This window comes from Sphaerodactylus townsendi, linkage group LG02 (assembly GCF_021028975.2).
Source record: "Sphaerodactylus townsendi isolate TG3544 linkage group LG02, MPM_Stown_v2.3, whole genome shotgun sequence".
Lineage (NCBI taxonomy): Eukaryota > Metazoa > Chordata > Lepidosauria > Squamata > Sphaerodactylidae > Sphaerodactylus > Sphaerodactylus townsendi.
In genome coordinates, this window is record NC_059426.1 from 158681846 (window position 1) to 158694104 (window position 12259).

The following is a 12259-nucleotide window of genomic DNA, read 5'->3' on the forward strand; positions in this document are numbered from 1 at the left end:
CTAGCCCATTTCATAGAGTTGTCATGACAATTAAATGGAGGAGAAGAAAACTATTGAAATCATTTTGGGTCCCCACTGGGCAAATATAAAATTAACTAGAGTGGGACCAAATCAATAACTTGAAGATTAGGATTTGGGGAAGGCTGGGCTGGGAGGAGTTGCCATCTCCTCCTTCAAGGACATCAAGCTACTTGCAGTTAATTCTCAGGAATACCTATATTTTTGGCCAATATATTGTTTATGCACAGTTTATGATAAACTGGTTATATACAGAGTCATTCTTGGTGCTATGCCGGACCAGTGTGCACAAACACCTTTATTTCACAGTTCTAATAACATTTTCATGTTGTTATTTTAAAACCACAACAAATACATTGCTTCAATTTGTTTTGTTTTGTATTTTTTGGTAACTGAATCTAGAATATGTCAAAAAGCAGATCCGTAAACCTTGCTCAGAGTCTTTCCCCCTGCATCAGACTCCAATTAGACATCTCACAATTACCACTGCCACTTCCACTGTTTAGGTAGTAGCCAGAGATCTCCTAGAAGCCAGAGATCACCTAGATTCTAATTGGCCATGCTGGCAGGGGGCTGATGGGATTTGTAGTCCATGAACATATGGAGAGCCGCAGGTTGCAGACCCCTCCTAGAAGAATAACTAATCTCCAGGCAACTGAGATCACTTCACTTGGAGAAAATGGTCACATTGGAAGGTGGACTGTATGGCATCATACCACATTGAAGCCCCTCCCCTTTCTGAATTCTGCCTTCCTCAGGCTCCACCCCGCAAATTTCCAGATATTTCCCAAGCCAGAGCTGGCATCTCTACCACCAAATTGTGGAGTCATAGCCCCATGTTTCTCGGTGCATATGCAAGTAATACAGTCAGTGAAGAATAAAGGGCTATTTTAGCAGACTCATAACTGAGACATATTTTCATGATGCTGCCATGTAGAATAGTCTTTGAGAACTACCTGGCATAGGAAACAGGCGGGAGAGTGCCATGAGCATTTTTGCTATTGTCCAAACGTGACTACTGCAAATGAAATATTCACCACACAAAATCAATACCTTGTACATCAACCAGTAATTTGAAATACAGATGGTATTGAAGCTGGAGAGCAGTGCAAATTATGTGAGCCTGCGTACTATCCATTTCAATAGAGTATGGGTATGTGCAGTTATGCACTTTTTTGCCATCAAATCATAGTTTATGACTTATGATGACCCCATGGATTTACACTGTGGCTTTAGACTGGAATCCCTCTAGAACAGGCTATTCACTATTATTCACTATTAAATAGGAGCAATTGCGCTACAAAAGGTGAAGGTAAGCACTGTGTAAGCACCAGGTCATTACTGACTCATGGGGTGACATCACATCACTACATTTACTTGGCAGGCTATGTTTATGGGGTGGCTTGACATTGCCTTCCCCAGCTGTCTTCACTTTACACCAAGCAAACTGGGTGCTCATTTTGGAAGAATGGAAGGCTGAGTCAACCTTGAGCTGGCTGCCTGAAACCAACTTCCATCGGAATCAAACTACACTACTAGTGGTTGATAAACATTGATTATTGCATGTCATAATAAATGACTGGAAATTGGAATCACAAACCATAGCACTTCACCTAGAAGAATAAGAAAAGTCTGGCACATTTCACTTTCTTTTCAAATTCAGCAGGGTAACATATGAATTGCAAAAAAACCCATCACTATGAGGTAAAACTGTTATCATGAAGCTGTGTCACTTTACATAAAGCCTTCTCTGACATTCCAGACAGCATGCTGAATGTAGAACCTCTATAAAGGCAGACTTCCATTTTTTCTTTTTAAAAAGATGTACCATATCTGTGTACACTCTGATCTGTCCACAGATCTCTCTGTAATTTTCTGCTGATTGATATCATGTGTTTGTAGGCTGCCCCGTTCATTTCGATTCAGGAAGCTGCAAATGAATGTGGGTAATGAACATCTGGAGCTGTCCTTACACAGAGAGCCAGATGAGTGGCCCATCCTTTCAGTGGTGGGATTCAAATAATTTAACAACTGGTTGTTTACAAGAACCATTTTAACAACCAGTTCTGCCGAAGTGGTGCAAATCTGCTGAATCCCACCACTGGATGAGTGGTTTATCAAGTCTCAGGTTGAGGTCTTTCACGTCACCCACTTCCTGATCCTTTTAACTGGAGATGCAGGAACTGAACCCATGACCTTCAGCACGTAAAGCAGATGCTTTGCCATTGAACTATGGCCCCTTCCCATAAAGGAGCCACAGCCTTTTCTATGGATCAGTGGGGGCACTGTTGCAGATGGGGGCAGGAGTTCTTGCCTTGGAAAGGATAAGAATTCCCATGATCAGGGCAATTTTCTGTCTCTCTCCCTCTCTTTCTCTTTTGTGCACAAATACCAAAAAACCTGCTAATCAGTTCTTTCCATTATTGAAATCTGACAAGAACCCTGGCATGGGAGAACACACGAAAAAGTGACACAGCAGCATCTGTTGTCCTTAAACACACCATGCTTCAAAATTCGACCTGGGAAGAAGGGAGGGAGGCAGGGGGGAAAGAGTTCAAGAAAAAATAAGAGAACTGTCGACAGCGAGCCATCGAAAATAGCTGATATAAATCAAATTCCGCTGTGCTCAAATCAGACTTAAATCGTTTGCCTATGATGATAGCATCAAGCAGATAAGGAATGAACAGTTAGGTTCTTTCAATCCTAATTAAAATGTTGTGCTTAGAGGACAGTCGCTCCACATAAAACACAAAAGTCTTGGTGATAAAAAAGTTGTGCTCCTGCATGCAGACCATCGAGTCAATTAATGTTTACTTAAAACGCTTGTCATCCCAAGAAGGAGCCGAGAAAAACGATCAACATAAGCGAAAGACTGTGACACCAATTTGCATCCAGTTCCAAGTGCATGTTTTATTTATTTTCAATCAGGACCAATCAGAAGAGAAAATAATCAATGAAGTCGCAGTCATGAGTGGTATACAGCCATCTGGGGGCCCCCAGTATTTTCTCGGCCTGCATCGGAGGGAAGGGAGCTTTTTCTCTTCCCCCCTCCAAGAGCACGGAGGCGCTCCATATGGTTGAGATCAAAGGTGTTGCTGGGTGCATGGTTCTGCTTTATTGCCAGGCACTGCTGTTAATTAGAAAACAAGATCAGAGGCAGTATTAAAATCCAATTAAATTGATATGAACAGATTGCCAAGTGATGTTCACTAATGTATAATTGAGCACCATGCAAATTTTGGTGGCTGGCTTTTGTTTTTTCCTATCCCCCCCCCGCCCCCCCCCCCCTGGAATGAATGATGAAGCTGTGAAGTTTTTTTTCTCTTGCTCGCTCTCGTTGTAAAAAGATAAACAAGTTAATGCACTGATCTAGGGGGTATTGCTTCGGTGATTGATGAAAATGAGAGAGGAATATTAAAGTGTGACTTTTGGGGACTTCTTTTATCATCTTATTTTGTTTGGCATTCGTCTCTCTCCCCTCCCTCGCCCCCAACTCTTTCTCCACACCCCTCCCCGCCAGTCAGGCAACATGCTTAGAGGCCTCCGTATTCCATCATTTTCTGAACTAGAGGACGTTCCTTTGTAGATGGAGATTTGATTTGAACAATTACAAAAGCATGAATATTTCAGGTGACGAGGCTGCCATGGGTAGAAAGGAAATGCTCTTTTCCAAGAGCTGTCTACGTAACGGCCTGGATATATCCATGTTTAGAGGCTGAGGCTCCTATTAAATTTAATTACGTCTCCATGAGGTTTTATATTGAGGGAGGCTTCCAGTGAGGGGACCATCTATTAAATTTAATTACTTTCCCTTGTGGCTTGCATAGTAAGGTGTATGGTTAAGGTGGAGCAAAACTGAAGGAAGGGTGAAACTTCAATAAACTGATAGGCAAAAAAACCTTGAGTTTTTTGCAGAGGTGAAAGTAACCAGCATTGTGGCCAAAGAGCACCTCTGTATTTCTAAGTTAGTACTAAACACAGACCCAAGATTCAATGGTCCTTTTTACTGGCTAGAGCTTCAGTAACTGATACCTGATACCTGATAACTGATACCACGGCTGTTTAGGAACTTCTTCATAGATAGGACAGAGCCTTTCCTCTTGGCTTTTGTACAGCTAATAACTAAAGAAGCTTCTTTATTACGCATGCTTGCAAAATGCTTGCTTGCTTGACTATATATATATGGATGCTAATGGTGGCCACTGGATACACTCCAGTGAAAGAAGGAGGAGGAGGAGTTTGGATTTATACCCCACCTTTCTCTCCTGTAAGGAGACTCAAGGCGGCTCACAAACTCCTTTCCCTTCCTCTCCCCACAACAGACACCTTGTGAGGTAGGTAAGGCTGAGAGAGTCTGGAGAGAACTGTGACTAGCCCAAGGACACCCAGGTCGAATCCCCACTACCGTCTTAGCCAGGTTTCAGAACACAACTAACCAGGTTTGAGGGACGACCTCCCCAGTCTAATCCCCACTACCGTCTTAGCCAGGTTTCAGAACACAAACGGCCTCAAACCTGGTTAGTTTGTGTTCTGAAACCTGGCTAAGACGGTAGTGGGGATTCGACTGGGGAGGTCATCCCTCATACCTGGTTAGTTTGTGTTCTGAAACCTGGCTAAGATGGTAGTGGGGATTCGACCCCAGTAGGAATGTAGGAGTGCAGAAACACATCTTGTCCACCAGATAAGCCTCTGCAACTCAGGTGGAGGAGTTGGGAATCAAACCCAGTTCTCCAGATTAGAACCCACCTGCTGTTAACCACTACACCACATTGGCTCTAAGTATCTGCTTAGCTTGCAGAATGTCCAGGGTTCAATCCCTGGCATCTCCAGTTAAGAGGATCAGGTAGGAATTGATGTGAAATACCACTGATCTAAGACCCTGAAGAGCGGCTGCCAGTCCAAGTGCACAACACTGGCCTTGATAGATCAACAGTCTCGCAAGCATCATGTATACACTTCAGAAACACTTTGGCCACAGTAGGAAACTAGCCAGTGAAGGAAAACAAAGTTCACATCTTACCTTTGGCAGGTAAGTAGAGTCGCCTGTCTCCATGCAGGCCTAGGGATCTCCTGGCAATACAAATAATATCCAGACAACGGAGATCCTTATGGTGCCTTTTTATAGTGGACTGACTGCAAATTTTAACTGTTTGATCTATTGTTGTAAGCAGCCCTGAGCCCGTATAGGAAAGGGCAGCCTGGAAATCAAATTATAAATAAATCAGTTCCTGTGGCAAAAATTGCTGCTTTGGAGCGTGGATTCTAAGGAATAATCTCACTGAGGTCCCTTCTCTCTCCAAACCCTAAATTCCCCTTGCTGTACCGCCATACATCTGCACCCATATGTACCTGCCCGGGCACTGAGGTCACAGGTGGGGGCTTTTCTGCTGAGATACAGAGTCAAGGACACATGGGAAGGCTTTCACTGAGGCTTTCCCCTCTACAGAAGGGAGCTAAGGTCGACTCGGTTCCCTTCAGTGGAGGGCGATTCCAGGCTGTCCCCACAGCAACTGAGTTGGCCCCCTGGAACTGAGCTAAGTGGGAGGGATCATCTTGGTGCCTGTTTCGCTCCTCGATCGTGATTGGCGCTTGTGTTACGGTGGGAAACGGGAGCATTCTTTTTTTTTTTACAGTTTTTACAGTTTAGAGTTTACAGTTACATACGCTTTCTGCCAGCCACGACTCTCCCGTGCTGCACATGCCACAAAAGTGGCTCGTGATTGGTTGAACGGATGAGGTGTCATTTTGATGCTTCCCCACTTCGAAGCGGTATCGACCTTGTTCCGGCAGAAAAGTGTAGTTCATAACTGCGACAAGGATGTCACAGTTCTGAGGGGGGGGGGAACTGAGACAAAACAATGTTGAGCTCGGTGGCAGTGGGGATTCACTGAGGCGAACCTAGGTAGAAACCAGTTCAACTCTGTCAGTGGGGCTTTGGAATAACCTTCCCTCAGAGGTTCACCAGACAGCTACCCTTCATGGGTTTAGGTGCCTGGCAAAGACTTTCCTCTTCACCCAAGCATTTGGTTAGTCTCCCTGGATGGCCCTCTGTGATGCTGCTGACTGGAGGGTGGGGGTGAAGGTTAGGGTTGGGATTTTAACTTGTGATAATTTTATGTATGGGAAAGTTTTAACGTTGTAGCCGCCTAGAGGTCTTGGATATAGGCTGGGTATAAATTTAACAAATAAATATCTTCAGGAATTTCCTAACTTGGAGTTGGCAACCCTATTGGTAAGGACACTGGTGGGAGTGGGAATATGCAAGGCCATGTTCTCTGCTTACAAGGAATTGATGGCGCTTTAAAGAATGAGGCACTGTTTGTTTCGAAGCCACCTCGTTTTCAAGCTATTTCTAAGTAAAGGGACAACTAACTTGAGAAAAAGCTGCCTCTGAGCATTCACACTGCTTGCCAAAATGGACTGTAGGAAACAGTATCATCTTTGAATAGCTTTTGATCGACAAGCTATTTTTACAGTGAGGCAAAGGTTTTCAATCAAGAGGAAAGCATTTGCAGAAATACTGTAGGGAAAAAATCACAGATAAAAGACTGTTTCCTCACAGGCCAAAAAAGCCGGTTAAAGGATGGTAAAAATAGCGTTGCAGGCAGGGAGTTCGCACGGCCGTCGCTGCAGAAACGACGCTGCAGCGATACGGCAACGGTGTATTCGAAAATCGCTCACCAAGCATGTCTTTTCAACAACAGCGCTCCGCAGTCGGCGTCGTGCGAAAAGCCTGCCAGGAATCGGTGCCACAGAACCTGCCCCCCCCCCCCACAATGGTGGCCCACACTGGCTAAGAATGCTGTTTGCAAAGTTCAGCTGGGCAAAGTGCTGGGTTTCAGCCAATGCGCTACCTGTCCACGGAGTGCCCGCCCATGCGAACGCTCCATTGCTGCAGCATTGCCAATAACACTGATGGCACAACGCTGTAATTGGCTGTGCAGAAATGGCCAAAGTGTTCAACATAGTTCCCAGAGCTCCAAAATCATGCATTTTATTTCATTCATTTTATTTCATTCTCCCTCCCCTCCCTTGCATGCCACCCCTCACTCCTTCCCCTCCCCATCCTCTTCCCTTGCATGCCATCCCTCCCTCTCCCTCCCCTCCGCTAGGGTGGGTGGGTCATGTCCAGATGCTGGGCCCCTTCCCCCTCTCTCCCCTCCCTTGCATGCCACTCCTCACTCCTTCCCCTCTCCTCCCTCACTCCCCTTCCCTTGCATGCCACCCCCCCCCTTCTGGCTTTGGCCTGCCTCCTGGAGGTTCTAATAGAAGAAGGTTTTGTTTTTACTATAAACACAACAACAATACAAAACTAGTTTTCAAATATGCTCTACATTCAAAATTCATAAAAGACCAATTTTGTTTTTTGTGTTGTTGTTTTTTAAAAAGGCTTGATGTGATCTTGCGTTCTTTCTTATGAAGCATTTCTGGCATTTTAGGAAACTATTGAAAAACCTCTTAAAAGAAAAAGTTGTCGAGTTGGATCAAGTCAATGCATGTATCTGATGGCTTAAATGGTGCTCCACTGTTATGCCATTGTTCTGTATGTGCCTGCTTTGGGAAACAAAATTACATTTCAGCTAGCTTTGGTTTTGATGAAACGAGGGCAGGAAGACACAGTGAGATACATGGGTAACAAGTAGGATTGCCAATCTCCAGGTAGGGCCTGGAGGTCTACTGGAATCATAACTGACCTTCAGATGACAGAGGTCAGTTCCCACAAAGGTGCTGCCCCTCCCCCAACCTGGCCCTCCACGCCCAAATATTCAGATATTTTCAAACCCAGAGATGGCAACCCTAACAATGGCCCCTTCCATGCCACACAAATAAAATGTCTTGAAGCTAGAATACAGAACGTTTCCTGCAGGAACTGTGCACAGCTTTTAGCCCAAAGAAAGTTTTATTCATTTTTTTTAAAAAAATGGAATTTATTTGGAAATTTTATTTGGAAGCTGGTGATCTTTTCCCCAAAAGACAGTTTCAAAATCTTTCCTGCTTGTTGTTCAGAGATCAGAAAACATTTTATTTCTCCTGCTTGCTTCTGAAGCTGTCACTTTTGTTTCTCCGTTGTTTGCTGCCTGCCATTTTCTGCCATTTCTCCATTCTGCCATTTCTCCATGCTGTCCACCATTTGCTGAAGTGTCCTACAGACATTGCCCATCATTGCTGTGCACTAATAAAGTCAATATTGGGCCTTTCCCCACTCACCCTTTGTTGCGCGCTATTCTTGCCAAATAGCGCGGGTTCCAGCAGCACTCCCCACTACAGAGGCGGCGACAACGCAGCCACCCCGACTCTGCCGCTCTCGCGCCCCCTCAGTGCGCGTCATTTCTGGCGCTGCTGAAAACGGCGCCTTTTGATGACCCCGCGCAGAGTGCATGGCAGTGGGGAAGCCGGGGAACACAATCCCCGCACTAAAAAGGTCCACGCCGGATGAAACTGATGTCATTTTTTAAAGTGGGGAAACGGCCCCAGTCTGCTGATTAAACAAATTTGTCTTCTTCGGGAGGGGGGGTTAAATTAAATGAGAGGTATCTTCAAATCTATGTAAACATGATATAAGAATCAGCAAGGTTTTGGATGTCGAGTCTCTGTAGCTTCGAAGATACGACAGCTTGTTTTTTTAAAGGAAAGAACCTTTGTCACCAGAAATGCTTTATTTTTCTGTGCTATGCGGACAAAAAAAATGCCAAAACAGTTCTTTTCGAAACGTTTGCCCAACATTTTAAATGCTCTGTGTGGGAAAAAAAGCCAGTGAAGAAGCAGACAAAATGTCCAGCTCCAATTCAGAGTTCTGATTAAAACAAACATCACTGTGGGCAGCCTTAAGAGGCTATCTAAGCAATTCCAGCTCTGTAGATGACCATGCATGACTCACCAAAAGGCAGAACAACTGGGTTTATAGGTCTGTAATCCTAAAAAATTTAGGAATGGGACTTACCTGAATTGGGACTTACCTGTAATTGGACCATTTAGGTTTGCTCCTTCAAAGTCCTTTCATATTACAAGATGGGCTCCTCTCTTGTAACAGAACTCTTGTTTCACAGCAGGGAACCCCCGGATTAAAGCCGAGAGGGACAGGCTTCTGAGTCTGACAGGGTAGACGAAGAGCTGGTTTGTACACCTTCTCTACCTTTTAAAGGGTCTCAAAGTGACTTACAGTTGCCTTTGTGACAGAGTTCTGAGAGAACTGGAACTGACTCAATCTTCTCTACCTTTTAAAGGGTCTCAAAGTGACTTACAGTTGCCTTTGTGACAGAGTTCTGAGAGAACTGGAACTGACTCAGTCTTCTCTACCTTTTAAAGGGTCTCAAAGTGACTTACAGTTGCCTTTGTGACAGAGTTCTGAGAGAACTGGAACTGACTCAGTCTTCTCTACCTTTTAAAGGGTCTCAAAGTGACTTACAGACCCAAGGTTACCCAGCAGGCTTCATCAGGAGGAATTTCACTGATGCCAAAGCTTTTTAAATTCTATGTTAAGAGCTGGGTTTTAATTTTTATTGAATTTATTAAATGTATTTGTTAAATTATTAAAATTCTAATTAGATTAATTATAGTTGCATTAACTACATCATAAATTTTAGAACCCTGCTCGGCTTTTAATTTTACGGGTTTTTTAAAGCATGCTGAGATAGTTTTATTGTATTGCTGTTCGTTCTGTGAATCATCCCGATTCAGTTCTGGGAGGGGCGATTAAGAAATTTGAGAAAATGAATGAATGAATGAATGAATGAATGAATGAATGAATGAATGAATGAATGAATGAATGAATGAATGAATGAATGAATGAATGAATGGTTTTAGGGCTGTATTGTATTGTATTGTATTGTATTGTATTGTATTGTATTGTATTGTATTGTATTGTATTGTATTGTATTGTATTGTATTGTATTGTATTGTATTGCTTGAGTGCGAGCCATCCTGAGCGCAGGCTCCAGCTGGGGTATGGCAGGATATCAGCCCAAAATAAAGTAAAAGGAGCAGGGGAGCAAACTTGGTTTTCCATATTCAAGTTTGCCGCTCATGTGGAGGAGTGCGGGATCAAACCCGGTTCTCCAGAGTACAGCCTGCCACTCTTAACCACTACACCAGGCAGACTACGTTTTCTATCATGCCCGTCATAGACATTCCGCTCATACGCTCAATAGCTTTTGGCAAAACTAGCTGTTAATTTATTAGCCGGCTTTGCTTTTTAAAAAATCTGACTGCTGTTTTTAATTGTTCATTTGCTCAATTTATGGCTTGAAATGTATTGTTAAACGGTGCTCTATTCTGAGATTTAAATATGTTCAGTCACTTGTTCTGTTATACAGAGTTGGGATTAATAGAACAGGATGTTCTATTGCGCTTTGAGCACACAAAAGGCTTCATATGAATGCCTTCAATAAATAAAGGAAGTTAATAACCAAATAAATGGCTGCCGTAACAGCCAGAGAAACGTTGTGCTTGGCTTCATTCGTTTGCAGGGACCATTGTAACAATTTCCTGTGCATGCAAAAGGATATTAATATAGATTAGAGATCCAGTATGCTGTAGTGGTTAGAGTTTCAGACTAAGACTAAGGTCTGAGCAGTGGTGGGATCCAAAAATGTTAATAACAGGTTCCGATGGTGGTGGGATTCAAACAGTGGCGCCGCCGCACACACGCACCTCCAGTCCCTATTGGGCAAGGAGTTTGCTTTAGTAACCCCTTCTTGGCACTCAGAAAAAATTAGTAACCACTTCTAGAGAAGTGGTGAGAACTGGTTGGATCCCACCTCTGGGTCTGAGAGACCCAAGTTCAAATCCCTATTCTACATTGGAAGCGTCTGTGGTAACCTTGGACCAGTCATACACTCTCAGCTTTATCAACCTGACAGGGTTGCTGTGAGAATAAAATGGAGGAGAGGAAAACAATGTCCATTGCTTTGTGCCCACATTGGGGGAAAAAGTAGAGAGCCAGCAGGGTGTAGCGGACTCTAATCTGGAGAACTGGGCTTGATTCCCCACTCCTCCCCATGAGTGTTTGACTCTAATCTGGTCAACCAGGTTTATTCCCCTGCTCCTCCACTTGAAGCCTTTTGGGTGACCTTGGGCTAGTCATGGTTCTCTCAGAACTCTCTCAGCCCCACCTACCCACCTAAATTATGCATGGGGTAGAAAATGTTGACAGAGAGAAATTTTTCTCTCTTTCTCACAATACTAGAACCAGGGCGCATTCATTGAAAATGCTGGGGGGAAGAATTAGGACTAATAAAAGGAAACACTTCTTCACGCAATGTGTGATTGGTGTTTGGAATATGCTGCCACAGGAGGTGGTGATGGCCACTAACCTGGATAGCTTTAAAAGGGGCTTGGACAGATTTATGGAGGAGAAGTCAATCTATGGCTACCAATCTTGATCCTCCTTGATCTGAGATTGCAAATGCCTTAGCAGACCAGGTGCTCAGGAGCAGCAGCAGCAGAAGGCCATTGCTTTCACATCCTGCATGTGAGCTCCCAAAGGCACCTGGTGGGCCACTGCGAGTAGCAGAATGCTGGACTAGATGGACTCTGGTCTGATCCAGCAGGCTAGTTCTTATGTTCTTATGTTCTTACCCCCAAAGGTGTCTGCTTTGTGTGAGGGGAGAGAGATTATTATAAGCTGCTTTGAGACGCCTCAAAGGAAGAGAAAAGTAGGGTATAAATCCAAACTCTTCTTCTACCTCCTGTTCTTCTAAACAAAATAGGATCATAAATCAGATGTGCACAAATAATGAACCAACAGGCTCAGGATATAGATAACAAGCAAGAGAGAGGCCCCAACGTGAGACTAACAATTGGCTTGAAGTGGGGGCAGTTTTGATCAGGACCTTAGTGCCACTAAACTGGCCTTTTCCCCTTACCAGAACTCTCAGGGGGTGATGTTGCTTGGGGAAAAGCAGAGGTGGGATCCATCCAGTTCTCACCACTTCTCTAGAAGTGGTTACTATTTTTTTCTGAGTGCCGAGAAGGGGTTACTAAAGCAACCTCCCTGCCCAATAGCCCCATTGGCGCTACACCACTGTTTGAATCTTACCACCATTGGAACCTGTTATTAAAATTTCTGGATCCCACCACTGGGGGAAAGGCATGGTAAGAAAGGGTTACATCTGCTCCAATGCCAGAATGCTGGCCCAAATTAGAAACTTATGGGTCTTGAGCCTGCCATCTTGTTGCACCCGAGGGTGTGAAAGAACCCAAGTACTGTCTTTTTGCTGTTCTCTTTTCATTTTGAAAGACA